This window comes from Arachis hypogaea, chromosome 19, assembly GCF_003086295.3.
Source record: "Arachis hypogaea cultivar Tifrunner chromosome 19, arahy.Tifrunner.gnm2.J5K5, whole genome shotgun sequence".
NCBI lineage: Eukaryota > Viridiplantae > Streptophyta > Magnoliopsida > Fabales > Fabaceae > Arachis > Arachis hypogaea.
In genome coordinates, this window is record NC_092054.1 from 102,055,090 (window position 1) to 102,060,221 (window position 5,132).

Here is a 5,132-nt window from a genome sequence, read left to right on the forward strand (position 1 = left end):
GGAGGATGCTTGGTGACTTTACTGCACCTAATTCCAATTTACATGGAAGAAGCATCTCCATTCCTGCCATTGGAGCAAACAATTTTGAGCTGAAACCTCAATTAGTTTCTCTGATGTAGCAGGACTGCAAGTTTCATGGACTTCCATCTGAAGATCCTTTTCAGTTCTTAACTGAATTCTCACAGATCTGTGATACTGTTAAGACCAATGGGGTTGATCCCGAGGTCTACAGGCTTATGCTTTTCCCGTTTGCTGTAAGAGACAAAGCTAGAGTATGGTTGGACTCTCAACCTAAGGATAGCCTGAACTCTTGGGATAAGCTGGTCACGGCTTTCTTAGCCAAGTTCTTCCCTCCTCAAAAGTTTAGTAAGCTTAGAGTGGATGTTCAAACCTTCAAACAGAAAGAAGGAGAATCCCTCTATGAAGCTTGGGAGAGGTACAAGCAACTGACCAAAAAGTGTCCTTCTGACATGCTTTCAGAATGGACCATTCTGGATATATTCTATGATGGTATGTCTGAGTTATCAAAGATGTCACTGGATCATTCTACAGGTGGATCCATTCACCTAAAGAAAACGCCTGCAGAAGCTCAAGAACTCATTGACATGGTTGCTAATAACCAGTTCATGTACACTTCTGAAAGGAATCCTATGAACAATGGGACGCCTATGAAGAAGGGAATTCTTGAAATTGACACTCTGAATGCTATATTGGCTCAGAATAAAATATTGACTCAGTGAGTCAATATGATTTCTCAGAGTCTGAATGGAATGCAAGCTGCATCCAACAGTACTCAAGAGGCATCTTCTGAAGAAGAAGCTTATGATCCTGAGAACCCTGCAATAGTAGAGGTGAATTACATGGGTGAACCATATGGAAACACCTATAATCTCTCATGGAGAAATCACCCAAATCTCTCATGGAAGGATCAACAAAAGCCTCAACAAGGCTTTAATAATGGTGGAAGAAATAGGTTTAACAATAGCAAGCCTTTTCCATCATCCACTCAGCAACAGACAGAGAATTTTGAGCAGAAGCCATCTAGCTTAGCAAATATAGTCTCTGATCTATCTAAGGCCACTTTAAGTTTCATGAATGAAACGAGGTCCTCCATTAGAAATTTGGAGGCACAAGTGGGCCAGCTGAGTAAAAGGGTCACTGAAATCCCTCCTAGTACTCTCCCAAGCAATACAGAAGAAAATCCAAAAGGAGAGTGTAAGGCCATTGAATTGACCATCATGGCCGAACCCACAAGAGAGGAGGAGGACGTGAATCCCAGTGAGGAAGACCTCCTAGGATGTTCAGTGATCAATAAGGAGTTTCCCTCTGAGGAACCAAAGGAATCGGAGACTCATCTAGAGACCATAGAGATTCCATTGAACCTCCTTATGGAGCTCTGATGAGTATTCTTCCTCTGAAGAGAATGAAGATGTTACTGAAGAGCAAGTTGCCAAGTACCTTGGTGCAATCATGAAGCTGAATGCAAAATTATTTGGTAATGAGACTTGGGAAGAAGAACCTCCCTTTCTCACCAATGAACTAAGTGATCTGGATCAACTGACATTGCCTCAGAAGAAACAGGATCCTGGAAAGTTCTTAATACCTTGTACCATAGGTACCATGACCTTTGAGAAGGCTCTATGTGACCTTGGGTCAGGGATAAACCTCATGCCCCTCTCTGTAATGGAGAAACTGGGAATCTTTGAGGTACAAGCTGCCAGAATCTCACTAGAGATGGCAGACAACACAAGAAATCAGGCTTATGGACTAGTAGAGGACATTTTAGTAAAGGTTGAAGACCTTTACATCCCTGCTGATTTCATAATCCTAGACACTGGGAAGGAAGAGGATGAATCTATCATCCTTGGAAGACCTTTTCTAGCCACAGCAAGAGCTGTGATTGATGTGGACAGAGGAGAATTGATCCTTCAACTGAATAAGGATAACCTTTTGTTTAAAACTCAAGGATCTCCTTCTGCACCCATGGAGAGGAAGCATGAAAAGCTTCTCTCAGTACAGAGTCAAACAAAGCCTCCACAATCAAACTCTAAGTTTGGTGTTGGGAGTCTATAAAATTGACCTGATCACCTGTGTGGCTCCATGAGAGCCCACTGTCAAGCTATTGACATTAAAGAAGCGCTTGTTGGGAGGCAACCCAATGTTATTTAATCATTTTTATTTTATTTTCTCTTTGTTATTTCATGTTTTATTAGGATGATGATCATGTGGAGTCACAAAAACTACTGAAAAATAAAAAAACAGAATGAAAAACAGCATTAAAAATAGAACACCCTGAAGGAAGGGCTTACTGGCGTTTAAACGCCAGTAAGGAGCATCTGGCTGGCGTTTAACGCCAGAACAGAGCATGAAACTAGCGTTAAATGCCAGAAACAAGCAGCAGTCTGGCGTTTAAATGCCAGGATTGCACCTAGAGGAAAGCTGGTGTTAAACGCCAGACACAAGCATCAGACTGGCGTTTAACGCCAGAAATATGCACCATACTGGCGTTCAACGCCAGAAACATGCTGCAGACTGGCGTTGAACGCCCAAAACAAGCATGGAAGTGGCGTTTAATGCCAAAAACATGCTGCAGTCTGGTGTTAAACGCCAGGATTGCATATATAAGGCATTTTACACGCCTCAAAGGTGAAGGGATGAGAAATCCTCAAACACCTCAGGATCTGTGGACCCCATAGGATCCCCACTTACCTTTCTTCTCTCCTCTTCACACCTTTTCATATCACTCTTCCCCAAATACCCCTCACCAATCAACTCAATCACTCTTTCCCATCACCTCTTCACCACTGACATCCATCCTCTCTTCCCCAAAAAACCCCACCTACCTTTAAATTCAAAATAATTTCCCTCCCAAACCCAACCCTAAATGGCCGAACCCTAACCCCTCCCCATTCCTATATAAACCCCTCATTCCCTCTTCATTTTCACACAACACAACCCTCTCTTCACCCCTTGGCCGAAACCAACTCTCTCTCCCTCTCCTCAATTTCTCTTCTTCTTCTAGTTCTTTCTCTCTTCTTTTGCTCGGGAACGAGTAAACATTTTAAGTTTGGTGTGGTAAAAAGCATTGCTTTTTGTTTTTCCATAACCATTCATGCCACCAAAGGATAGAGAAACCTCTAGAAAGAAGAAAGAAAAGGCAATTGCTTCCACCTCTGAGTCATGGGAGATGGAGAGATTCATTTCTGAGGTCCATCAAGACCACTTCTATGAAGTTGTGGCCAAGAAGAAAGTGATCCCTGAGGTTCCTTTCAAACTCAAAAAGAATGAGTATCCGGAGATTCGACTTGAGATCCAAAGAAGAGGTTGGGAAGTCCTCACCAACCCCATTCAACAAGTCGGGATCTTAATGGTTCAAGAGTTTTATGCAAACGCATGGGTCACTAGAAACCATGATCAAAGTGTGAACCTGAACCCAAAGAATTAGCTCACCATGGTTCGGGGGAAATACTTAGATTTCAGTCTGAAAAATGTAAGGTTGGCGTTTAACCTACCAATGATGGAAGAGAACGCACGCCCCTACACTAGAAGAGTCAACTTTGATCAAAGGTTGGACCAAGTCCTCATGGACATATGTGTGGAAGGAGCTCAATGGAAAATTGACTCAAAAGGTAAGCCGGTTCAACTAAGAAGGCTTGACCTTAAACCAGTAGCTAGAGGATGGTTGTTGTTCATTCAACGCTCAATCATTCCTACTAGCAACCGGTCTGAAGTTACTATAGACCGGGCCATCATGATCCATAGCATCATGATTGGGGAGGAAGTGGAAGTTCATGAGATTATACCTCAAGAACTCTACAAGGTGGCTGACAAGTCATCCAACTTGGCAAGGTTAGCCTTTCCTCACCTCATTTGCTACCTCTGCAATTCGGCTGGAATTGACATAGAGGGAGACATCCTCATTGAAGAAGACAAGCCCATCACTAAGAAAAAGATGGAGCAAATGAGAGAGCATGGACCTTAACATGAGCATGAGGAGATTCCTCACCATGAAATCCCTGAGATGCCTCAAGGGATGCACTTTCCTCCACAAAACTATTGGGAACAAATCAACACTTCCCTAGGTGAATTAAGTTTCAACATGGGACAACTAAGGATAGAGCACCAAGAGCATTCCATCATCCTCCATGAAATTAGAGAAGATCAAAGAGCTATGAGGGAGGAACAACAAAGACAAGGAAGAGACATAGAGGAGCTGAAAAGCACCATTGGTTCTTCAAGAAGAGGAAGACGCCACCCTCACTAAGGTGGACTCATTCCTTAATCTCCTTGTCTAATTATTTTACTGTTTTTCGTTTACTATGCTTTATGTTTATGTTTTTGTCTTATTACATGATCATTAGTAGTTAAGTGTTTATGCCTTAAAGTTATGAATGTCCTATGAATCCATCACCTTTCTTAAATGAAAAATGTTTTAATTACAAAAGAACAAGAAGTACATGGTTTTGAATTCATCCTTGAAACTAGTTTAATAATCTTGATGTGGTGACAATACTTTTTATTTTCTGAATGAATGCTTGAACAGTTCATATGTCTTTGAAGTTGTTGTTTAAGAATGTTAAATATGTTGGCTCTTGAAAGAATTATGAAAAGAGAAATGTTATTTGATAATCTGAAAAATAATAAAAATGATTCTTGAAGCAAGAAAAAGCAGTAAATACAAAAAGCTTGCAGAAAAAAATGGTGAAAAAAAAAAAAGAAAAGCAAGCAGAAAAAGCCAAAAGCTCTTTAAACCAAAAGGCAAGAGAAAAAAGCCAATAGCCCTTAAAACCAAAAGGCAAGGGTAAATAAAAAGGATCCAAGGCTTTGAGCATCAGTGGATAGGAGGGCCTAAAGGAATAAAATCCTGGCCTAAACGGCTAAACCAAGCTGTCCCTAACCATGTGCTTGTGGCGTGAAGGTGTCAAGTGAAAACTTGAGACTGAGCGGTTAAAGTCAAGGTCAAAGCAAAGAAGAGTGTGCTAAGAACCCTGGACACCTCTAAATGGGACTTTAGCAAAGCTGAGTCACAATCTGAAATGGTTCACCCAATTATGTGTCTGTGCATTTATGTATCCGGTGGTAATACTGGAAAACAAAGTGCTTAGGGCCACGGCCAAGACTCATGAAGTAGC

At 41.5% G+C, this 5,132-nt stretch overlaps 1 non-coding gene across 1 annotated transcript; it reads right to left on the bottom strand.

Annotated features, from left to right (window-relative positions):
- Positions 1 to 368: 368 nt before the first annotated feature.
- Positions 369 to 476, bottom strand: LOC112780862 (small nucleolar RNA R71). The gene has a single exon (XR_003191671.1). It is a non-coding gene; the product is annotated as a small nucleolar RNA R71 (small nucleolar RNA).
- Between the last annotated feature and the right edge of the window lie 4,656 nt (positions 477 to 5,132).